General features: G+C 36.0%; 1 long non-coding RNA gene across 1 annotated transcript in view; it reads left to right on the top strand.

Annotated features, from left to right (window-relative positions):
• Nucleotides 1-3,899: 3,899 nt before the first annotated feature.
• Nucleotides 3,900-27,058, top strand: part of LOC105487985 (uncharacterized) — a 47,088-nt gene continuing 23,929 nt past the window's right edge. The window contains exons 1-3 of the long non-coding RNA XR_011618363.1: nucleotides 3,900-3,942; nucleotides 5,033-5,218; nucleotides 24,546-24,627. This is a non-coding gene — a long non-coding RNA (uncharacterized lncRNA). The remainder of the gene's footprint in view (nucleotides 3,943-5,032; nucleotides 5,219-24,545; nucleotides 24,628-27,058) is intronic.

The raw sequence follows: 27,058 nt of genomic DNA, 5'->3' as shown, positions 1-27,058 counted from the left end.
GCAAACATCAAAATGTGAGTCAAAAATGAGAAAGAGGAAGGAAAAATTGAGTTATTGATTTTCTTATGTTGTCTTAACCTGCAGCCTAACTGAAGGTCAGTATATGTATCCATCTCAAAGACTGACTTTTGGATAAGCTCATGGTTTCCTGAAACCACGTCAAAAAAGGCTAATTAATATTCTACAGATGCTATAGAAAAAAAAAAAAAAGAAAATATTTCAGCTGACGCAAACATTCTCTGAGGAAAATCAGACCCAGAAAACTAAACTGCAAAATAATTTGACTGCTTATCAATAGCCCAGATAAAAGAGGGGATATCTCGATTGGGTCAGTGGGTTGGATACAGGGCAGAGATGGAGACTTTGAGCATTTTGTTAATCATTATTCTACAGAAGAACCTAAAAAACTTGTATTTATATGTTGGGGACTAACATACTTCTGTCTTCAGTTCTTCCTGTCTGTATCAATAAATGTGTATGTTATCTATACTGTATCATGGTAAAACTCATGAGAAGAAAAGCCTGACTTATTAGGGGATACACAGAATAACTAGATGGAAAATAAAACAATACAATTCCCTGATTCACTGCAATGGTACTGTCTCTCTAATTCTTTCCTGCCTCTCATCCACAGCTTCCTCTGCTTTTATGTTGTGTATTCAGGTACATAATTACTGTCCATGCAGCTTCTGCCTTCCAATATCTCAAGAAAGAGACATGGAGAACTGATTTGTAATAAAAAGGAATGAGAAAAACCTGGTTCATGCCTGGCTTGTGTGCCTAATATATAATCCAAGTTTCTGATAGAGCATTAAGAAGCATTCACAAAGAAGATGGAGTGTGATTAAAAACGTGTACAATATTTATTTTGGGGATGATGGAAATCTTCTCATGTTAGATATTGATTATGGGTGCACAACACTGTAAATATTCTCAAATTATTAAAATGTACATTAAATTAGGCAGATTTTATTATTTGTATAATATATCTCAATATACTATTAAAAATAATGGGCAAGACATTATCTTAGGACAAATTCGTAGAGTGCAAAAACTTCTATGAAAATAGAAAAGTAGATACATTTAGATGTCATATCTACAGCAGAAATGCTCATTTTGGGGGGTTTGTGAACCACTCTCATGGGAAAAAAGGCCCTCATGCCCTACTCCATTCAATCCTAATTCACTATGGTAAGGAAAGCTACACCAAGATCCCTCCCTGAAGACAGGGGAAGTTTCAGCTCTAGGAAACAGCTGCTTGATTCTTTCACAGGAGACTTAACTTAAAACTTTCAGCAGTAGAGTGTCTCAGAAGTTCTCTCTTTTTTCTCTCTCTCTCTTTTCTACTCCTGAACTTGCCCTAGATTCAAACACCTCTTGCCTGAGCTTTTGGACGGGCCTCCTGTCCAGCTGAAAATCATTGAATATTATAGGCTACTTATTACAGTACACAAAATGTTTCATAGTCTGCAAGCAGCCACTATTGCAGTTATATTTTTAAAAATATTTTGCTCAAGGCCAAAGGTCTATCTGTCTTCCTTTGTATCCTTGAAGCTAGCAATTGCTCTGACCAAGAAGGGTACACAATAAATAAGACTTTTACTTCACCTTAGATAAAAAATAGTTTCTAACCTTTGAACAAGGCTGTTTAAACAACACTCTAAAGGGAAACCACTGACAAATTGACACAGACATGAGAGAACCAAGTTAGTCTTGCAAGTGGCCCCTCAATGGTACTGTGCCCTGTATCAAATGAGGCTAATTGAGTTCCACAATTCGTTGAGGATTATCTCACTACTTCATCTTTCTTTCCAGAATTCATGTATTTTCCAGCTTTAATGATAAGATGATTCCATTTGCTTTATATATTTAAGAAATTTGAAAGTGGCTCTTTTTCATTCATCACACTTCAGAGTCTTTTGTATAATTCTATGTAATTTAAGGCTGAAATAATTTACCCTTGTAATTTGAGGTAGAAATATTTCCTGGCTTTGAATTCAAACTCCCTAATGTATCTTTTTTCCTGATACTTTTGCGGCCTCATAGCTAAAGGTTTTAGGAAGCCCCAAATATTTCCCTGCTCTCACCTGTCTCCCACATTTAAGACCCAGCCAAAACTCTCCTCTCCTAATAAGTCTTTTCTGAGCGCTTCACTTGTCTTTCATATAAAAACACAAATTCTACTGTTAGCAATTATATCCCAAAGATTTGATTAGTCAGTTAATGCCAAACTAGAGTGATTTCTTCTTAAGGGATTTCTCCTTGAGGACAAATCATGCTGCATTTTCATAACTCCACAAAGATTACAACATGATGATGATATCCATAACTACATGTGATGTAGATATCCATAACTACATGTGATTGCTGATTTGAAAAATACATGAATTGATGGATGTTAACTGCCTTAGTTGTTCATTTGGATGTATCTGAAATGATACATTCTGTATTTTATTGTTTGTATTCTAATAGAACTACAGTCAACCGTTCACATCCATGGGTTCTGCATTCATGGATTCAATCAACCTTGGATTGAAAGTATTTGAAAAAATAATTGCATCTACTAAATATTTACAGGCTTATTTTTCTTATCATTATTTTCTAAATACTATAGAATAACAACTATTTACATAGTGTTTATATTATATTAGGTATTACAGCTAATCTAGAGATTATTTAAAGTATATGGATGGCTACACATAGGTTATATGCAAATATTATACCATTTTATATTAGAGACTCGAGCATCCATGGCTTTTCACATCCAAGGGAGTTCCTAGAACCAATGCTCCATGAGTAAGGATAACACTCCACTTCTAAGATGACTTCTAAGATAAAAACTTTATGGGATTTAGAAGCATTAAAAATATCAAGTAATTACATTTTACTATTGTAAGACCAGGAATACGGATTACATAAAAAGATAGGACATATAATGTTGAAATTTTGAAATTAGATACCAAACATTATAAATATATTTAAAGTGTAGCTTTAAATATATATATATTTTACTTTACTCAATGCACCTATGTTTAATTAACTTTATTTTAATTAGTCTTATCTAGTAATATTTTCTGAGCTGGTTGTTAGACTTAATTATCTTTAATTCTAAAATCCTTTGGACTTGACCAAGTGCAGTGGTTCATGCCTGTATTCTCAGCACTTTGGGAGACCAAGGCAGAAAGTTCATTTCAGGCCACAAGCTCCGGTCTAGTCTGGGAGACACAACAATACCTCATCTCCACAAAAAATAAAATAAAATAAAATGAAATAAAATAAGTAGCAGCATCTGATGGCACGTGCCTGCAGTCCTTAGCTACTTAGGTTGGGGCAGAAAGACTCTTGAACTCTGGGGTTTGAGTTTACATTGAATTATGATCATGCCACTACACTTCGTCCAGCCTGGGAAACAGAAAGAGACCCTGTCTCCAAAATAAACAAATACATAAATAAAATAAAATATCATATGATAAACTCAAAAAAAGCAACCATACTTGAATAGTTTATAAATCTATAAGTCTCCAACCCACACCCTCTCTATAGCCCTATGTAATGGAAATGAAGTATATACTTTTAAAATTATTTCCTACTCATATAGAGAACCTTTTCCCTAGATCACCACAAGACGTGAGAATGATTTATAATGCTATTATTTGATGAAAGATGTCAGTCACAGTACACACAACCATCCAAAATCTACCTTTCAGAAACACCAAGATGGCTGACTAAAGCATCTAGTGTGTGCTGCTCTCACAGAGAGGAAACAGAGTAGGGTGTAAACACTGGCTCTTTAAGTGACTCTTCTAGGAGGCCACATTGGGATTCATAAAGGAAACCATGGTAACCCGGGATTCATAAAGGAAGCCATGGTAACCCATGGAGAACAGAGAGGAGTGAGGCAAGACAGTCACCCATTCAGGATTGGCCTAGGGCGGGGAAAGGGTGAGTGAGAGCCCCCAGAGACCCACAGTTCTGCCATGGACCTTTGCAATCCTGGGCACGGGGAATCCCTTCTGACCCCACAGTCACCATACTGACACAGAGAGCTATCTCTAGTCTAGATAAAACCACTGCTTAAGCCCATGAAGGGCCGCATGGGCCTTGGATCCCTGAGAACCCCTGGCCAGCTGCCACAGCCCTGCCAACAAGGGAGGTCAAGCTCTTTTGTGCGTCTCTAGGATAGAAGCCACATCCACAGTGCTGAGGGGCAGACTGTCTGTAGTCCTTGCCTCCACTGCACGTTGCCAGGCAAGGTCCAATGGCCTGGCCACCCCCACCCCCACCTAAGTACTCCTGCTGATCCCAGCCCTCCATTTCTCTGGGACAGAGCTCCCAGAGATGGTTGACAGGCCTGCTGCTATTGCCATTGCTGCAGTCCCCACCCCTGCTGCCCTCAGGCTGGGGAAGGAGGGAAGAGCACAAGAACTGTCCTCGTAGGCCTCAAGCACAAGAACTGCCATGGGCGTGCAGCATGCTGCTGCTTCCACATGGAAAATCAGCCAGACTGTTTTCCAGGCAGGTCCTGGCTTGTGCTACTCTTCACAGCGCAGGGCCTCATGGTGTGGTCATGCTGTGGTTACCAGCATAGCCACCTCACCCCCACGTGATCGCTCTAGTCAGTGACAGCCCCGTGTTTTGCTGAGGTAGGGCTCCCAGAGACAACCCACGGGGTCTCTGCCATTGGGACTGCAGTAGTACCTGCCCTTGTTCCCCCAAGGCTATGGGGGAAACAAAGAGCCTGTTTGTTTTTGCATGCCTATAGAACCTAACAGCTGTCCAACAGATAGGAGGCCAAACTGCATTCCCAGCGAGACCCTGATGCCCTTGTTATTTGCTAGGCAGGGCCTCCTGGCTTTGACCTGCAGCATAGTCACCCCACCTTTGGCTAATCACTCTGATAAGCTGTGGCACTGTTTCTCTGGGGTGGAAATCGACAAGCCCTCTGCCACCTGCTGCCACTGTAGTAACCATTCTTGCTGCCCTGGGTCTTGGAAAGAAACAAAGAGACTAATTACTTTGCTCATACCTCTAGCATCCTGAAGCTACCCTATGGAGAAGAGGCCAGACTGTCTTCCCCATGAGCCCCCACCACTCCGCTCTTCATCAGGCAAGGCACCTGGCTTCAGCAAACAGTGCAACTGCGCCAACGCTAGCTGATCACTCCAATTGGCCATGGCTTTGTGTTTCTCTAGGACAAAATCCCACAGTCAAGTAACAGGTACTCTGCCATTGCTGCCAAGGTCCTTGCTTCTGCTGCCTAAAAGCTGGGGAGGAAAAAAAAAAAAGCCTGAGTTCACTCCAGGACTATGGTGAACAGTTTGGGTGTACCAAGCCAGATCTGTGGCAAGAATTTGAGCAGAAATGCAACCCGCACTCTCAGGACACTAAGAGGGATGAGTTTATGGGCTCACGGGCTGCCACAGGAGTACGGCATGCCTCCCTCAACAGGGCCATCAGGGAAAAGGTGTGGCTTATCTCCTAGCCACAGTCTGTGCCCAAGGGAGCTCCACAGACTGGAACAGTTAACCAAATAAATGTAGGTGCAGTGCCAGTGATTGGAGGGGGCTACCTTAAGGCCCAGGTGTGGACCTGGTGAAGGGGTCACCTCTCTCCTCAGTACACCACAGAGCATAGCTACAAAACTGAGGAATATCAAAGGAGCCATGCAGCTGAGAAATAGCCTGTCTACCAGTCATTCCTCGTAAGCACCATCTACCAGATCACAGCACAAATTAGGACCTCAAAAATGCTTTGCTAACATACACCTCTGTGAGACCAAGAGAAAAAAATTCAGCCACAAATAAAGGCCTTACACAGAGCCCTGGACCTTTTAAAACATCCAGAAATGAGCCCAACTGATTATACTCAACTTATACCACAATTAAAGGAGCACCAATCCTCCCAGAAGAGAATCAGCCCAAGAACTCTGGCAATTCAAAAAGCCAGATGTCTCTATACCTCCAAATGAGTCCAATAGCTCTGCAGCAATAGTTTTTAACCAGTCAGAAAAGACTAAAATGACTGACATTGATGGCAAGAAATCTCAGTGCGATTCATGAGAAAGTTGAAACCCAATCCAAGGAATCCAGTAAAACAACCCAAGAACTGAAATACAAAATAGCCATTTTAAGAAAGAACCAAACATAATGCCCAGAGCTGAAAAATGTACTACAATAATTTTATAATACAATCTGAAGTATTAACAACGGAGTAGACCAAGCTGAGGAAAGAAACTCTGAGCTTGAAGATCAGTTCTTCAAATCAACTTAGACAAAAATAAAGATACATAAATTTTAAAATATGAACAGAACCTCTGAGTACTTTGGAATTATGCAAAGAGACCAAATCTACAATACATTGTCATTCCTGAGAGAGAATAAATACCTTGGAAAATGTATGTCAGGATATAGTCTGGGAAAATTTTCCTAATCTTGCTAGAGAGAGGTTCACACACAAATCTAAGAAATACAGAAAACCCCAGCTAGATACTAGATACAAGATGACTATCCCCAAAAGAGTCATCAGATTCATCATGATCAACACAAAAGCAACATTATTAAAGGCAACTAGAGAACAGTGTGAAATCACGTAGAGGGAACCCCATTCAGGCCAGCAGCAAGTTTCTCAGCAGAAAACATACAAGCCAGAGGAGATTGGGAGTGTATTTTCAGCATTGTTAAGAAAAAAAAATTCTAACCAAGAACTGCATTGCACTGAACTAAACTTCATAAGTCAGAACAAAGTAAAATATTTTTCAGACAAGCAAACACAGAGGAAATTTATTTTAACAAGACCAGCCTTACAACAGGTTCTTAATGAGTGCTAATCATGGAACTGAAATAATGACACCTGCTACCACAAAAACACACTTAAGCACATAGCCCACAGATGCTATAAAACAATCACACAATCAAGTCTACATAACAACCAGCTGATGACATGATGACACGATCAGAATCTCACATATCAATAGTAACCCTGAATGAAAATAGACTAAAGGCAACATTTAAAAGGCACAGCATGGAAATCTGAATAGGGGGATAAGACTCAACCATCTGCTGTCTTCAAGAGACCCATCTCACATATAATGACACTGACAGGCACAAAGTAAAGAGATACAGTAAGACCTACCATGCAAATGAAAAACAAAAATAGAGAAAAAGTTGCTCTTCTTATATCAGATAAAACAGATTTTAAACCAATAAAAATTCAGAAGGACAAAGAAGGACATTACATAATAATGCATGGTGCATCCCAACAGGAAGACTTTACTATCCTAAATATATATGCACCAAACACTGGAGCATGGAGATTATAAAAGTATTCTAGATTCTAGAAAAAGATATGCACAGTGACAAATTAATATTAGGAGATATCAACATCCCACTGAGAGTGTTAGATCAGCGAGGCAGAAAACTAACAAAGAAACTGGATTTAACCTTAACACGTGATCAACTGCACCTAATAGACACCTACCAAAAACTCTACCTAACCACCTCAGAATATACATTCTTCTCATTTGCATATGGAATATATTCTAAGATCAACCACATGCTCAGCCATAAGGTCAGGCTCTATAAATCAAAACAAATTCAAATCATACCAAATACACTCTTGGACCACAGTGGAATACAAATAAAAATCAATATCGGGCCGGGCGCGGTGGCTCAAGCCTGTAATCCCAGCACTTTGGGAGGCCGAGGCGGGCGGATCACAAGGTCAGGAGATCGAGACCACAGTGAAACCCCGTCTCTACTAAAAATACAAAAAATTAGCCGGGCGCGGTGGCGGGCGCCTGTAGTCCCAGCTACTCAGGAGGCTGAGGCAGGAGAATGGCGGGAACCCGGGAGGCGGAGCTTGCAGTGAGCCGAGATCGCGCCACTGCACTCCAGCCTGGGCAACAGCGTGAGACTCCGTCTCAAAAAAAAAAAAAAAAAAAAAAAATCAATATCATGAAAATATTCTAAAACTACACAGATGTATGGAAATTAAATAACTTCCTTCTGAATAACTCCTGTGTGAACATTGGAATCAAGGGAGAAATAAAAATTCTTTGAAAATAATGAAAATAGGGACAAAATGTACCAACATCTCTGGGATGCAGCTAAAGAAGCGTTTACAGCAAAGTTTACAGTGCTAAACACCTTCATCAAAAAGTTAGACATTTCTCATATTAACAATCTAACTATGCACCTAAAGGAACTCGAAAAAAAGAATGAAACAACACCAAATATAGCAGAAGAAAAGCAGTAAATAAAATGAGAGAAGAACTTAACAAAATTGAGATGCAAAAATACATACAAAGATCAATGAAACCAAGAGTTGGTTCTTCAAAATAAAAACCTAGATTGATAGATTGCTAGATAGATTAACAAAGAAAAAAATATAGAAGATCCAAATAAGTATAATAAGAAATGACAAAGGTGAAATAAAAACTAATCCCATAGTAATACACAAGATCCTCAGAGAACACTACAAAGAACTTTATGCACAAAAGTTATAAAATATAGACGAAATTGATACATTCCCACTGACAATCTCCCAAGATTGAATCAAGAAGAGCATGAAACCCTGAACAGACAGATATAAAGTTTTAAAATTGAAAAGATAATTTTGAAAAATTACTAATCAAAAAGGCCCTGGAACACATGGATTCCAAGCTGAATTCTACCAGACATACAAAGAAGAACTGGTACCAGTCATACCAAAACTATTCCAATAATTTGAGAAGGAAGGGATTCTCTCTAATTCATTCCATGAAACCAGTATCAGCCTAACATCAAAATCTGGCAGATACAGAGTGAAAAGAGAAAACTTCAGGCCAAATATCCCTGATGAACACAGAGGCAAAAGTCCTCAACAAAATACTAGCAAACCGAATCAAGCAGGACATCAAAAAGTTAATGTAATACAATCACATAGGCTTTATTCCTGGGATGCAAGCCTTGTTCAACATCTGCAAATCAATAAATGTGATTCAAGACATAAAAGAATTAAAACTAAAACCAATATGATTATCTCAACAGGCACAGAAAAAGCTTTTGTTGAATTCCAACATCTTTTAATAATAGAAACCCTTAACAGGCTTGGCATTGAAGAAACATAACTGAAAGTTTTAAGAGCCATCTATGAAAAAGCCACAGCCAACGTATCATACTGCACAGGCACAAGTTGGAGGCATTCTCCTTGAAAACTGGAGCAAGACAAGGATGCCCCCTCTAATCACTTTTATTCAATATAGTAATGGAAGTCCTAGCCAGAGAAAGCAGGCAAGAGAAAGGAAAAAAAGAAGAAAGGAAGGAAGAAAGGAAGAGAAAGAGAGAAAATCACATTATTTCTCTTCACTGAGGATATGATTCTATACCTATAGATCCTACTGAAAGACCCCTAGACCTGATAAATGACCTCCATAATATTTCAGGGTATAAAATCAATATGCAAAAATCAGTAGCATTCTATACACCAATAATGTTTTAACTGAGAACAAAATAAGCAATACCATCCCATCTACAAAAGCCACACAAAAAATAAAATAAAATATCTGTGAATACATATAACCAGGAACGTGAACTATCCCTACAAAAAGAACTAATAGCACTGCTGAAATAAATCATAGATGACATAAACAAAAATAATTTCCATGTTCATGGATTGAAAAAATTGTCATTAAAATGACCATACTACCAAAAGCATCCTACAGATCCAGTGCTGTCCCTATCAAATTACCAATGTCATTTTTCACAGAATTAGAAAAAAGAAAAAGTATTTTAAAAGTCACGGGGAACAAAAACAGACTCTAAATAGCCAAGGCATTTCTAAGCATAAAGAAGACCAGCGGCATCTCATTACCCAACTTCAAACTGTACTGCAAGGCTACAGTAACCGAAATAGTACTGGTACAAAAACAGACAACACACCAAGAAAACAGAATAGAAAACTCAGAAATAAAGCCACATCTATAACCAGCAGATATTTGACAAAGTTGACAAACATAAGCAATGGTAAAGAAATTTCTGTTCAATAAATGGTGCTGGGAAAACTGGCTAACCATACGCAAAAGAATAAAACTGGAACCCTACCTATCACTATATACAAAAATTAACTCAACGTAGACTAAGAATTTAAATTTAGGACCTCAAACAATAAAAATCCTAGAAAAGAAAACCTTGCAAATACCCTTTTGGACACTGACCTTTGCAAAGAAATTATTATGACTATGTCCTCAAAAGCAATTGCAATGACAACAAAAATTGACAAGTGGGACTTATTTAAACTAAAGCGCTTCTGTACAGCAAAAGAAACTGTCAACAGAGTTAAAAAAAAAAAAAAAAAAAAACCTACAGAGTGGTAGGAAATACTCACAAAGTATGTATCCAACAAAGGACTAATACTCCAAATCTATAAAGAACTTATGTTGGGGTCCGCATATTTTCTAAACAAAGGAATGAACACACAAGACGAGACAAACATGGCGGCCGCCTCGAATGGCGTGCTCTGCTTTATTTTATACAGTCGTTTGTGGAATGTTGCCAAGTCACAAGACTCATTGTTGTTTTTCTGACCTTTCTCTGACTTTCTGGATTTTCAAGATGTTTACACATAAACAAGCCCCCAACGCCCTGCTTCGTTTGCAAGAGCAGGACTTATCGGGAACGCCCTGCTTCGTTTGCAAGAGCAGGACTTATCGGGAACATCTCGTTTGCAAGCACGTAGTCCTCTACAAACTTAACTAAATAAACAATAACAAAACTAAATCCATAAAATAGTTGGCAAAGAAAATGAGCAGACACTTCTCTAAGTAAGACATATAAGCAGCCAACAAATATATGGAAAAAAAAATGCCTAACATCATTAATCATCAGAGAAATGCAAATCAAAACCACAGTGTGATACCACCTCACAGCAGTAAGAATAACTGTTATGTAAAAGTCAAAATAGGCATGTTGATAAGGCTGTTAGAGCAAAGAGGATGCTTATACACTGTTGTGGGAATTTAAATTAGTTCAGTCACTGTGGAAAACAGTTTGGAGACTTCTCAAAGAACTAAAAGTTGAACTAGGGTTTTACCCAGCATTCTAACTAGTGGGTATATGCCCAAATGAAGATAAATCAATCTGTCAAAATGACACATGCACTCATATTCTCATCACAGCTATTCACAATAACAAAACAAGGAATCAACCCAGGTGCCTATCAACAGCTGATTGGATAAAAAAAAAAAAAAAAAAGATGGTACATATACAACATGCATCACTACAAGTCCTAAAAAGAATGAAATCTTATTATCTTACAGCAGCATAGATTTAGCTAGCAACTATTATTCAAAGTAAAATAACACAGTAACTGAAAACCAAATAACTCATCTTCTCACTTTTAATTAGGAGCTCACCATTGAGCACACATGGACATAAACATGGGAACAACAGACACTGTAGATGACTAGCAGGTGAAGATAGGAAGGGAGACATAGGTTGAAAACCTACCTGTTGGGTACTATGTCACCCTCCTGGGTGAAAAGTTCCCATGTAACAAATCTGCTTATGTACCCCTGTATCTAAAACATGAGTTTAATTTTTTAAAAATCCACTCTTCATTGATTGTGATTAAATCTTCGGGCACAAGAAGTCAATATAATTTTAGAAATAGAAGGGTAAGTAACAAATCAGGTGTAACTGAAAAATAAATTTCAGCCACTGTTATGTTTTTTTATTTATTCATTCACTCATTCCTTCATTCACTTATTTACCTTTTAAATGCATTACATAGATACTTTACATGCTTTTTTCTTGAAAAACAATTAGACTTGCACAACTTGACAGAATTGAAGTGGGAAATATATTCAACAATAATCATTGTAGACTTCAATATCCCACTTTCAGAAATGGATAGAACTACACAGGAGATCAAACATGAAATATAAGGCTTGAAGAAAACTATAAACCATATAGACTTAGCAGAAACCTGTAGTTCCACCCAACAATACGACACAAATTCTTAAGTACATGGAATATTCTGTAAGTATTTTTGGGTGTAAAATAGTCTTCCATAAATTAAAAAAAAATTCATAAAAAATATATTCCTTAATGTTTAATTTTTAAAGAATATACATTAAAAAGTATATCCATATGCAATTAAATTTGAAATCAATTATTGAAAGAAATTTAATATACTCATAAATATATGTAAGTTAACCAAGGTACTCCTAAATATCTAATAGTTAAATCATAAGGGATATTGGAAAATATTTTGAGATGTATAAAAATAAAAGCAAATTTGAATAGCGTTTATTTCTTTCTCTTGCCTAATTACCCTGGCCAGACTTTCCAATACTATGTTGAATAGGAGTGGTGAGAGAGGGCATCCTGTCTTGTACCGGTTTTCAAAGTGAATGCTTCTAGCTTTCGCCCATTCAATATGATATTGGCTGTGGGTCTATCATGAATAGCTCTTATTATTTTGAAATATATTCCATCAATACCTAGTTTATTGAGCGTTTCAGGCAAGAGAAAGAAATAAAGGGTATTCAAATAAGAAGAGAAAAAGTCAAATTGTCTCTATTTGCAGATGACATGATTTCATATTTAGAAAACCCCATCCTCTGAGTCCTAAAAGTCCTTAAGCCAATAAGCCACTTCAGCAAAATCTCAGGATACAAAATCAATGTGCAAAACACACAAGCATTCCTATACACCAACATTAAACAAATAGACAGCCAAATCATGAATGAACTCCCATTCACAATCACTATAAAGAGAAACAAATACCTAGGAATACAGCTAACAAGGGATGTGAAGGATTTCTTCAAGGAAAACTACAAACCACATATCAAGGAAGTAAGAGAGGACATGAACAAATGAAAAAACATTCCATCCTCATGGATAGGAACCATCAATATTGTGAAAATGGACATATTGCACAAAGATATTTATAGATTCATTGCTATTCCCATCCAACTACCATTGACATTCTTCATAGAATTAGAAAAAGCTACTTTAAGTTTCATGTGGAATCAAAGAAGACCCTATATAACCAAGACAATCGTAAGCAAAAAGAACAAAGCTGGAGGCATCATGCTACCTGACTTCAAACTATACTACAAGGCTACAGTAACCAAAACAGCAGGGTACTGGTACGAAAACAGACAAATAGACCCATGGAACAGACCCATGGAACAGAACAGATGCCTCAGAAATAACACCACACATCTATAACCATCTGATCTTCGATAAGCCTGACAAAAACAAGCAATGGGGAAAGTATCTCCTATTCAATCAGTGGTGCTGGGGAAACTGGCTAGTCATATGCAGAAAACTGAAACTGGACCCCTTCCTTACACCTGATACAAAAAATTAACTCAAGATGGATTAACAACTTAAATGTAAAACCCACCAGATAAAAATACCAGAAGAAAACCTAGGCAATACCATTAAGAACATAGGCATGAGAAAGACTTCATGACTAAAACACCAAAAGCAATTGCAACAAAAGCCACAGTTGACAAATGGGATCTAATTAAAATAAAGAGCTTCTGCACAGCAAAAGAAACTATGATCAGAGTGAATAGGCAACCTACAGAATGGAAGAAAATTTTTGCAATCTACCCATCTGACAAAGGGCTAATATCCAAAATCTACAAGGAACTTAAGCAAATTTACAAGAAAAGAAAACAAATGACCCCATCAAAAAGTGGGCAAAGGATATGAACAGACACTTTTCAAAGGAAGACATTTACGTGGCCAACAAACATGAAAAAAGCTCAACATCACTGGCCATCAGAGAAATGCAAATCAAACCCACAATGAGATACCATCTCATGGCAGTCAGAATAGGAATTATTAAAAATTCAAGAAATAATAGATGTTGGTGAGGCTGTGGAGAAACAGGAACACTTTTACGTTGTTTGTGGGAATGTAAATTAGTTCAACCATTGTGGAAGACAGTATGGTGATTCCTCAAGGATCTAAAACCAGAAATACTATTTGACCCAGCAATCCCATTACTCAGTATATACCCAAAATAATATAAATTATTCTACTACAAAGACATATGCACACGTATGTTTATTGCCATACTATTTACAATAGCAAAGTCAAGGAACCAAATCAAACGCCCATCAATGATAGACTGGATAAAGAAAATGTGATACATATACACCATGGAATACCACACAGTCATGTAAAGGAATGAGATCATGTTCTTTGCAGGGACACGGATGAATCTGGAAACCATCATCCTCAACAAACTAACACACGAATAGGAAACCAAACACCACATGTTCTTACTCATAAGTGGGAGTTGAACAATGAGAACACATGGACACAAGGAGGGGAACAACACACACCAGGACCTGTTGGGAGTTGGGGGGCAAGTGGAGGGAACTTAGAGTATGGGTCAATAGGTGCAGCAAACCACCATAGCACACTATACCTATGTAACAAACATGCACATCCTGCACATGCATTCCAGAACTTAAAGTAAAATAAATAAATAAATAAATAAATAAATAATAAATAAATACATAAATAAAATTATAGAATCGAGCTAAAGTCATGCATACACAGAAATTTTTAGGTGCAAACGCCTACATTAAAAAATAAGAAGGGACTGGGCACGGTGGCTCACGCCTGTAATGCCAACACTTTGGGAAGCCAAGACAGGTGGATCACCTGAGGTCAGGAGTTCGAGATCAGCCTGGCCAACATGGTGAAACCCCATCTCAACTAAAAATACAAAAATTAGCCGGCCATGGTAGCAGGCGTTATCCCAGCTACTTCGGGGGGCCGAGGCAGGAGAATCGCTTGAACCCGGAAGACAGAGGTTGTAGTGAGCCGAGATTGCACCATCGCACTCCAGCCTGGGGGACAAGAGGGAGACTTCATCTCAAAGAAAAAAAAAAGGAGGATCTAAAATCAATAATGTAATCTTCCATCTTAGTAAACTAGAAATAGAAAAGCTAACTAAATCCAAAGTAAACAGAAGGAAGAAAATAATACAGATTATGGTGGAAATTAATAAAATAGAGAAAGGAAAACAATAAAGAAAATCAATGAAGTCAAAAACTGGTGTTGTAACAAGATTTAAAAAATTGACAAACCTTTACCTAGAGTGTTCCTCAGAAAAAGACAGAGTAAGAGGACTCAAACTACCAGAATCAGGACAGAAAGGTGGGACATTACTATTGACTTGTAGAAAGAACAGAACTATAATAGAATACTATAAAAAGCAGTATTCATAGGCCTAAATGGAAAATGTAAAACACTGAAGGAAAACATAAGAGAAAAATCAACGACTTGGGTTCGGCAATGACTTTCAGGTCTGGCAATTACTTTTTAAATACGGCACTAAAAACACTAAAAATGAAAGAGAAAAGATAATAAGTTAGACTTCATTAAAACAAAAAACTTCCCCTCTAGAAAAGACACTAATAGAGTGAAAAGAAATGCCACAGATTGGGAGAAAATATTTACAAAACACATATCTCATAACGTTTGTGTTGCACACTTACTATTACAATGAGTAAAATCCAAAACACAGGCAACAACAAATGCTGGAAAAGATGTGAAGCAAATAGAAACTTTCATTCATTTCTGGGGCAACACAAATAATATAACCACTTCGGAAGACAGTTTGACAGTTTCTTGTAAAGCTAAATATAGGCTTATCATAGGACCCAGCAATAATATTTCTTGGTATATAACCAAATAAGTTGAAAAAATATGCCCACAAATTTCCACATACTGTGTTCATGTCAGCTTTATTATTGCTAAAACTTGGAGCAACCAAGATGTCCTCCAATAGGGGATCAGATAAACTGTGCTTCATCAGTAAAATAAGCTATTATTCATTAATTAAAGGAAATGTGCTACCAAGTCATGAAAATACACGAAGGAAAGGTAAAAGCATATTGCTAACTGAGAGAAGTCAGTCTAAAAAAGGTACATACTGTATGATTCCAACAATATGTCATTTTAGAAAATGCAAAACTATAGAGACAGTAAAAAAAAAATCATGGTTGAGAACAGAAGGAGAGGAGGGTATGGATGAATAAATAGGTGGAGCACATGAAATGTTTATGGTAGTGAAAGTACTCTGTATGATACTATAATGATAAACACATGACATTATGCATTTGTCATAACCCATGGAAATGTACAACACAAAATGAGACCTAATGTAAACTATGAACTTTATTTAATAATTGTATATCAGTAGTGGTTTATCAATTGTAACAAATGTATCAACTTAATGCACGATGTTAATAATAGGTAAAACTATGTATGGAGGGAAGAGGAATATATGGGAATGCATTGTACTTTCTTACAAATGTCCTGTAATCTAAAAATACTCTTAAAATAGTATATTAAAAATGTATTATTATCTTAATAGACTCAGAAGAAACTGACAAAATTCAACAGGCTTTTATGTGTAAAACACTCAACAAGTTAGAACAAAATGTTCTTCAACTTGATAAAGGGCACTTATGAAACATGAACAGACAACATTTTATTTAATGTGAAAGACTGATGGCTTTCCCCTAAGATCAGAAAGAAGGAAAGGATGTCTGCTTTCACCATTTCTAGTCAGTAGTTTACTGGTGGTATTATCCAGAGAAATTCAGCAAGGAAAATAAATAAAAGGCATCCTGACTGTAAAGGAAGATGTAAAACTATCTCTTTTATTTGAATGACACAATTTTGTATATAGAAAGTCATAAGTAATCTGTTAAAAAAAAATCAGAGGTGGTAAGTGAGTTCAGACAGATTTCAGGAAAAAAGATAAATGTATAGAAATGAATTGTTTCTATACACTAACAATGAATGTCCCAAAAATGAAACTTTAAAAATTCTATATACAGTAGCATAAAAAATAAAATATTTGGAAACAAATTTAACAATACAAATACAAAACATATATTTTGAGAACTATAAAATATGTTGAAAGAAATGAAAGAATACACAAATTAATAAGACATTCCATATGTGCATATAACAGAAGTCGGTATTGTTAAAATGGCAATATTACCCAAAACAATCTACAAACTCAATGCCATTCCAGAGAGACTTCCGACATAATATATTTTGCAAAAATTGACAATCTGATGCTAAAATTCATATGGAAATGCAAGTAACACAGAACAGTCAAGATCATTTAAACTTGAAAAAGAATAATAAAGTTGAAGGACTTGCACTTGTCAATTTCAAAATGAAACTGGACTCCTATGTCACACCATATACAAAAATCAACACAAAATGTGTCGTAGATCTAACTATAACAGCAAAAACTATTAGAAAAAAAAGTAAGTGTAAATCTTCATAACCTTGGATTAGGGAACAGTTTCTGAGATAGGATGACAAAAGCACAAGTGATAGAAGAAATAATAGATAACTTGGACTTGATCCAAATGCAAATTTCTGTGTGCCAAAGGATACATCAAGAAAGTGAAAAGACAACGTATAGAATGAAAAATAAAATTGGAAATCATATATTTGATAAAGGTTAGTATCCAGAATATATAGAACTCTTATAGCATACAACAACAACAACAACAACAACAACAACAAAACACAAATAACTCAGTTTTTAAAATAGGCAGTGGACTTGGATAGACATTTAAGATACACAAATGAGCAATTTGTGTATTGCTCAAAAATATGTTCATCACTAGCCATCACGGAAATGCAAATCAAAACCACAATGAGAGACCACTTTACATCCACTAGTTGGCTATCACACACACACACAAAAAAAGACAGATATTAACATGAATTAGTGAGAACGTGTAGAAAGTTGAGCCCTCATACATTTATACATTTCTGGTGGGGATGCAAAATGCTTCAGCCACTGTGGAAAGTTAAATATAGAATTACCATAGGACCCAGCAATTCCCAAAAGTTTTGAAAACATATCTGCAAACAAAAACTTGTACATGAATGGTCATACCACCATTATTCATAATAGCCAGAGGTGTGAGCAACCCAAATGTCCATCAACTGATGTACAGGTTTTAAAAATCCAAACAATAGAATATTAGCAGAAAGAAGGAAAGATATACTGACATGTGCCACAACATGGATGAACCTTGAAAATATTATACTTAGTGAAAGATGTCGGTCATACAAGGTCCCATGTTGTATGATTGTATTTATATAAAATGTCCAGGATAGGTACATATCCCATATAGACAGAAAGTAGATAGTGGTTTCTATGGTCTGGCAGAAGCAGAGAATGGAGAGTGACAGCTAATGGGTATGACATTTGTTTTGGGGGCTATGAAAATGTACTGGATTGCACAACTCTTTAAATATACTATAAAACACCAAATTGTATATTATAAAGGCTATATTTTATTGTTTATAAATTGTATCTCAATAATTAGTTTCAAAAGGAAATAATGGTAGTTCTGAATACATAAAATGAAAGATGCACACAGAGAAAAACTTATTTGGTAAACTCAGAATTCCAAAGGACATGCCTAAAAGGAGGAGACATTTATGGCCACAGATAATTCAAAATGGCAACCTATAAAACAATAAAATAATTGACACCTATAATTAAATTTTTAACCACTACAAAAAATAGCCCTCTTAAATCTGCAAGCTGGTTGTACAAGACTGACACAAAGCACAAATGTGTACTACAAACTCCTTGTGGGCAGGGATTATTTCTAAATTTCTTTTGACTCTGATAAGTTTATTTGAGGACGTGTTTATTCATTTTTAATGACTGATTCTCAATTATATAAAATCAAATGAAAACAAAGATGTTCTGAAACTAATGTGTTGTATCAATTAAAATAGCATCTGGCTATTTAACCTCAAGCATTGTTTATAGTGAAACAACATTATGCATTCCTCAAGGGCAAGAAGAATTACTAGAAAAGTAAAGAGAAGTATATTTTATTTAAAAAACAATAGCTTTGTTTTCTAAGCAAGTAGATATCCTATGAAATTTATTATTAAGAGATTTCACCAAATATTATGTAATGGCATCTTTGTACAGACAATCTTGTTTTTAAGTTAAGTTATACTTTATGTAATATCGTGTAAATAACTGTAAGAAATGCTTCTATTTTAAGAAACCTGTGAATTAGCTTTAAGGTCAAAAAGGAATTTCCCCATCCTATTGATAAATGTGTTATATTTGGTTAATTGCATTCTAATTTTTTCAATATGAACCCCCAGTTATGACTGTGCTTGGTCCATTCTCTCCCTTAATAAGGCATATCATGGACCTCTGCTGGGTGAGGTTATTGAAAGATTTGATGGGTGAATAGTCTGAATTGGTATACTAAATCTAAATAATTATAATAATTAAAATAATTATTATGTAACATTTAAAAAATAAATAAGACTGACAAAAGTATTTCTATTTCATTAGGTTAAAAGAGCACAAGCATCTCATTGAGAAAACATTGAGATATTCTACAGCACATTATTGAAACAAATGTTAAAGGGGAAATAATCAACGTCTAGTTCTCATTTAGACTCTATTGCATTGCTACCTACTTGCTGTCATTCCTTCCTTCCTTCCTTTGCTCCACATTTCCATCCATTCTTCCTTCATTTTCTCCTTTCATAAACATGTATCAAGCGTATGTCTACTCTGAAGCAAGGAAATACTTTCATTTTACTTTCTCTACATCGGCCTGCATGCATTGCTCTAAATAGAAAGGCAGGGTAGACTAGGAAAGAGCAACAGCTTGTGCAAGGCCCAATCTCACTGCCTAATTCCCATTTGATACACACATCTGTCCCAGTGTTTATTTTCATAAATCTATCAACAGCTAAAGCCTTAGTTAAGAATCAGGCTTTTCGTAGACGTGACATAATTTGTTGGCAACCAAAGCAGTAACATATGATTTGGAGTTGTTTTTCTTCAATCAGTGATACTTCACATTATTTTAATAGTAAAAACATCAAGTAAAAGTAAGGTTCCTTGGTATTATTTTAATTAGCCATTAAATATTTCCTTGGCCAATTTAAGTCACTTTTAACTTCACATTTCAGCTTTTAAATCTAGAGGTAAAATCTGAGTGAAGGGCATAAAGATCTCTTACCTGCAAGTCATCAGCAAATAGTGAATATATCCTAATGTTCTCCTTTCTGTTTCCTTAGATGCTACCACATCTCTTCTGCTTTATTGGGAAAAAAAAAAAAAGTTCAAACCAAGAGTCATTGTTTCTTCTAGGACTCAGAGAGATTCAAACCAGCCAGCGTATCTAAAAAGTGATGTTTTCCTAATCCCTGCTCTCTTGCAAATGTCTTTCGGAATCAGGCAGATAACTAATAGCTGACATGGGTTACACATCTATAAAATTTATATGTAAGAGCATTTTCCTTCTACAAGTATGCTATCATCCTCTCTTATCAATCATACTAAGTCTATCTTTCCATTTCTAACTTCTTACCATTGAGTGTTTTTGTTTTGTTTTGTTTTGTTTGTTTGTTTGTTTTACTGTAGTAAAGGTGAATGTGCTAGATTTGGAAAAAGACTTTAGTTAGTGAGTCAAACTTAGGCACCAAAGAAATGCCTGCCTTGTCCACTATAGAGCCTGACCTCCCTGCCATCAGAGAAATTCTTTTTAGTTAAGGTGGTAGCTTAAGGAAGTCCCAATTTAAGTAAAAATATATTGCATACAAAGAATAAAACTATGAACAGTTAAACATCTATACAGTTTATCTAGGAATAGCAATGAAAAACAGAAAAGCTTGGAATGAGGAGAACAGATACATTTTGATGAGAGAAAAGAAACAAAGATTTTACTGAGCAAGGAAAGTAGATTCATATTGAAATCTGTGAGAGTCTCTGGGTAATATGAGGACACAGTTGCCTAGATAAGACAAGTAAAAGTAAACAGTGATATTTATGTAAATAGGAGCGAGAAACGAACCAAAGATAGCCCTCAAAACTTAGCTTGGATTCAGCTTTGGCCTACACAATAGGAAACAACAACATGAAAGTGAAAAAAAAAAAAAAAATGGAAACGGTGTGTGTGTTTATGTGTTTGTGTCTGCACATAGGCCTGCGTGTGTGAATACGTGTATGAATGTATGGTTTTCCATGTATTTAAAAATGTTCTACACTGAAAATAATGCAGCATAGAAGTACTAATAATTGGCACCAAGATTTTAAAATAAGACAGTCTTTGGAACCAAGCTAAAAACTAAGGAGGCTTATAAATGAACAATATAATTTCATCTATTACAGGCTTGAAGAAAATGCTAGGACAATCTACAGAAAAAAATAAATAAATAAATAAAGTGTGCCTTAACACCTGTATGACTGTTCCTGGCTCTGCCAAATGTCAACGACTCCAATTTTGGACTGGGACCTTCAGTAGTCTAAAAGACTTGGGTCTATCTCGACCTTCAGTGGCAAAAAAAAAAAAAAAAAAAAAAGTGTTCACATATATTTCTTGTAACAAAAATATTTTTTATCATTTTTTGAACTGTTAACTCTGGTCCATAACTTTTCCTCTGGTCAATGAGATCAATGAGAATTACAGTCATTAGGTAGAAAGAATTAATTGAATAGCATTCCTAGAAGTAAATCAGAATCAGCCAGGTGGACTAACAAGTAAGTAAACTGCTTTTCCAACTGGAAAAGGTAGAACAAAAATTGAGAAGAGGAAATTGAAATCAAATTATCAAGGAGGTTATTGTAATAGAGCGCTGAGTTCATCCTCCCTAAGTTTAACTCCCTAAGCTGAAGTAATTTGTGTTCTGTTCAAGAAAGTAGGAGATGAAATTACCAAGGTTTAACTAACAGAAATATATATAAAATCAGTACCTAGGCAAACAGAACTACTTAATAGTATAGGATATTGCTATGGACTGAATTGTGTCTCCCCCAAAATAATTCATATGTTGAAACCCTAACCCTCATTGTGATGGCCTTTGGGAGGTAATTAGGTTTTGATGAGGTCATGAGCATGGAGCCCTCATTATGGGATTATGGTGTCTTCCTCTTGTATGAAGAGATGCCAGAAAGCTTGAGGTCTCTCTCTCTCTGCCACGTGAGAGCACAGTGAGAAGGCAGCCATTTATATATCAGAAAGAGAGACCTTACCAGAAACCAACTGTGCTGGTACCTTGACCTTGGACTTCTATCCTTCAAAACTGTGAGAAAATAAATTTCTGTTGTCGAAACCAAAATGATCTAGGTGTTTTAGTTTACTAAAAGACTGAGTGACTTGTATTATAGTGTAAAGCTGCTGTCAAGAAGTGAAATGTTGAGTTAGGCTGCAGTAACAACAGTGTAGATTCCACTACCAGTACAATCACAACAACAACGTGATAATGTCCCTTTACTCTGGTGAGCCACTTCTTGAATGTTATACTAAATTCAGTCTCACGCATTTTAAGGGGAAATGTGTGAGAAAGCAATACCCGAAAAAGGACAGCCAATGTTATAAGAGGGGCTTAAACTAAAGCATAATGCAGTGGAGACTGGGAATCGGGTATACTATGTTGCATAATGCCAGGGTGGCACCATTTACATTGTAGCCTGAGCAACTTTACACGGCAGCCCTGCTAGAAATCCAGAGAGGTGACTTCTAGTTCTGATTTTTCCCCTAAATATAATAATTGTGTAGCTTTAGGCAACAGAAGGTGGGAGACTATACAATCTCCAAGGTCCTTTCTAGTCTACATACTACATTTCGATAAATGTGCTGCTACATGAAGTAGTGAGATTCTGAATTCAAGCTGGATTAACTACCTGTCAGGAATATTGTGGAGAACTTCCCCACAGTGGGTTATGAATTGGACTATGTAACCTCTAAAGTCTCTTCTCATTCTAAGAATCTATAATTTTTGAATCCAGAGCCTAAGACCACCATCTAAGAACATCACCCTGACATTTCTAGCATTTTGTTTCAGGATCTGTGCAGTACAACTAGGTTGGAGAATTTACCCAAAGTTCAAAGTCCTAGTGGGTTATAACAATGATTAACAAGGCACTAAACAAAATAAAACTTTACTTTTGTCTATCACACATTCCAACAGCGAAAAGTATATATATCTGTGCATATATATATACACACATATATATATACACACACACACACACACATATATATATACACACGCACATATTCTAGCTCTGAATAAGGTGCAGAGAAAATACATTGCTGGTACTAGACTTAAATCAAAATGTTACTGAAGGGCAATGTGGTTTTATATATCAAAACCTTAAAATTGCCTATATCTGTAACCTAGTAATTTTTCTTCTAAAAATGTATCCTCAGGAACTAAGCATTTGTGGATAAAAATGTGTATAACATGGAACTTCACTGTAGTACTATTTATAATGCTGATAAATTAAAAACAACCTAAATCGGCCCGGCGCAGTGGCTCACGCCTGTAATCTCAGCACTTTGGCACGCGGAGGCAGGCAGATCACCAGGTCAGGAGATAAAGATCATCCCGGCCAACATGGTGAAACCCCATCGCTACTAAAAATACAAAAATTAGCTGGACATGGTGGTGCGCGCCTGTAGTTCCAGCTACTCCAGAGGCTGAAGGAGGAGAATCACTTGAACCCCGGAAGTGGAAGTTGCAGTGAGCCGAGATCACACCACTGCACTCCAGCCTGGCGAGAGAGTGAGACTCCATCTAAAAACATAAAAAATAAAAAAAATAAAAATAAATGCCTAAATCTCCAACAATAAAAGAGTGCATAAAGTATGGTGAAGAAATATTATGCAGCTGTGAAAAATATGTTTGCCTGTGCCATGGAAAAATCTTTATGATATATTCTTAAATGAAAATACTAGGATAGAAACCTACCTAGACTATGATTCCATTTTTTGTTAAACTGTAATATATGTTCATGTGCACATACAACATATGCATAGAAAAAAATATGGAAAGAAGTAAACCAAGGCTTTTACAGTTATCACATAATGAATAGTGAGATGATCTTTATATATATATTTTAATTTTAATTTTAATTTTATTTATTTGTATCTTAAGTTCTGGGATACAGGTGCTGAACGTGCAGGTTTGCTACATAGGTTTACATGTGCCATGGTGGTTTGCTGCACCTATCAACCCATCAGCTAGGTTTTAAGCCCCACAGGCATTAGGTATTTTTCCTAGTGCTCTCCCTCGCCTTTCCCCCAACCCCCAACAGGCCCAGTGTGTGATGTCCCCCTCCCTGTGTCCATGTGTTCTCATTGTTCAACTCCCACTTATGAGTGAGAACATGCAGTGTTTGGTTTTCTGTCCCTGTGTTAGTTTGCTGAGGATGATGGTTTCCAGCTTCATCCATGTCCCTACAAAGGACATGAACTCATTCTTTATGTTTTTAAAATATTCCTGCTTACAATTTTAAAAATTATTTTTAGAATGTATCAACTTGCAGTTAGCAACTCATAAAAACATACATGGAAAATCATGATTTGTGGGTATGTTGTCACAGATTAACAATTGAAATGTAGAAGAAATTATTACTTGAAAGTTGTTGCTTTTAGTATTTGTGATGTCAGGATATCATACCTCATCATGGTCTTCCAATTTAACAAATAATTTTCTTTTCCAAAGAAAGAAGATGTGTGAGGACCATGACGGGACAATTATTTTGCCTCAGTTTTTCAAGTCATCTGATCTTGTGTCTCGCCCTCAGGTAAGTGATTAAACGTAGTTGTAGACACTGATACTTCTCTTCTTGAATAATTTTAGCAATAAAAACTATACATTAATCCTTTGAAGAAAAACAATGAAGAAAATTGTCGTAACCATTTTTAAGCCCAATTTTCTTAATCCCTGTATTTCAGGTATACAGGGTTCAACCTTAATCAGCTCTCTGTTGGAAAAATGGTATTTGTTATTTTCCTTACCCTTTTGTTATATTTCAAACTCTCTTTCTGACAATATAAACTCTTCCCTCGGGAGTTAAGAAATTATATTTCTAGCAGCACAAATCCTACGATTCTGAGTCTATGGCTAATTTATAATTTGGCTTAGTAGTGAACAATTTAAAATAGCAACATTTAATGTCAATATTCAGTATATTGAATCCTATATGAATTGACTAATACATTTTGAATTGACTGGCTCATTGATTAGCATCTACTTTGTAAGCCCAGGCACTGTTATGTTTATGTAGGTTATTGTATTTAAGTCAAATAAGATGAGAGTTTCTGTTTCCCATTTAGAAAATTTCTGGAAGAAGAACCTGTAGCATTCCAGACATATGACAATTTGATAGTCTCTTTCTGTGGTTAACAGCTATCTAAAATACATACACACTTTTGGCAGTACAATCCTTGGTATTTACAGAAATGAAACAAGATAATTATGTAGACTAAATGTTAGCAGATTCTTGTTACCCCAGTGCCTACTAAGGATATTTTACTCAATCTCTGCTTCTAGTAACCAAATTTCTCAGAATAACACTACAACACTTGGAAATGAAGGTACAGATCCCAAGCCGTTATAGATTCCCAAGCTGCGAAGGAATTCTGACAATTTAAGTTATACATTTGTTTCATTATTGATCCAAAACTAATGGACACTTAATTGGACCGCAAAATCCAAATCTATTTAAATTGAAATATTGACCCTTACTGGTAAACGTATTCTGAGTAGACATCTGAATATGATAATTTGGAACAAATAAAAATGTCTCTTCAACTCTGCTTCATTGAACCAACTTGTGAAATTAGAAAATATTAACAACTAATGGGTAAACAAGCAAAATCCATATGAAATGTAAATTGTATAAGTTATTTCTATTTATATTGAAAAGATACGCAGGACCAATCTTAGTGCATGATAATAGACCTTAAAAAATTTTAAATTGGGAACCTTTATATTTAGAAGTATTATTAGAACAAATGGGCAGGGATATTTGCCTTGTGTTTTCATGAGGAGCAAAGATGAAGATGCCAGTCATAATCATAGCTGGTGGGATCTGGGTCTCAGATTATGGAAGGGCTCAGAAGCACAAATCCAATATAGAAGATAATAGAGACTCCAACGACTCAATCTCTCCCAAAAGGCTTGTTATATAGCTCATTTTGTCATAAAGAACCAGCATTTTTTTTGACAGAATCTATGGTATATTCATGGATAATAGAACATGCATAAGGAAATAAGATTCTTCCAGACTATAATAATCAACAACTGAGAAGAGGTTTTATTCTCTGTCTAGAGGAGGAAGAGGAAAAAAAGAGAAATCACTGACAAGGGAGGATGTAATATCTTCTAGTCAAAAAATCACAATGTGCTGCATATGCCTAACTGCACAATGGAATAAAGTACAAACAAGTACAATGAGCTAGGATTCAGATTTTAGTCTAAATTTTAATGTTTATAAGCGGTAAGACCATGAACAAATTGCTTGACCTCCCTGGACTTAAGTATCTCTAAAATAGAGGCTTTGGCCTAAACCATGTGGTCACAAACTCAGATGTATGAAAAATCCAGGCAGGCTATGTAAATCAGATTATTTAAATGTGTCAATTGAGAGAAAAGCAATTGTCCAAGCAGGAGGTTATGGCAGTTGACTTTCTGCATTAGAATCAGGGAAACAGTAGGGAGTGGTAGGAATTGAGGTAAACTGAAGAGCCCCAGCTGGATTTAATGATGGCAGCCACTACTGAGCTCCAACAATCAATGCTTTTTGAGAATATAGGTCCCATTCTGCCAAACTTTCTGATTCTTCAAGACAATGTAATATATAATCTGTGAATGAATGGGTAAGCAAACAAACTAAATCTGGGCCTGAAGGTCATTTATAAAGAATCTGCATAAAAGTAAAGCATAATTATTGGGAGGTAATTAACATTATAAAATTTTTAAATATTAAATTGATGAAGATTTTATATATTCAAAGTACAGAGCACAACAAATTGATGTACAGAAACACTGTGTAATAATTACCAAAATCAAATGAACACATCCATCACCACCTGCCTGAGTCAGTTTATTGTTGCCTTTTAATAGAATACTTGAAACCAGGCAGTTTATTTTTTTTAAAAAAAGAATTTATTTGTTACCGTTATGGAGGCTGAGAAGTCCAAGGTTGAGGGGCTGCATCTGGTGAGAAATTT

The sequence above is a fragment of the Macaca nemestrina genome, chromosome X (genome assembly GCF_043159975.1).
Source record: "Macaca nemestrina isolate mMacNem1 chromosome X, mMacNem.hap1, whole genome shotgun sequence".
Taxonomy (NCBI): domain Eukaryota; kingdom Metazoa; phylum Chordata; class Mammalia; order Primates; family Cercopithecidae; genus Macaca; species Macaca nemestrina.
This window is presented reverse-complemented; position numbering and strand designations above follow the sequence as displayed.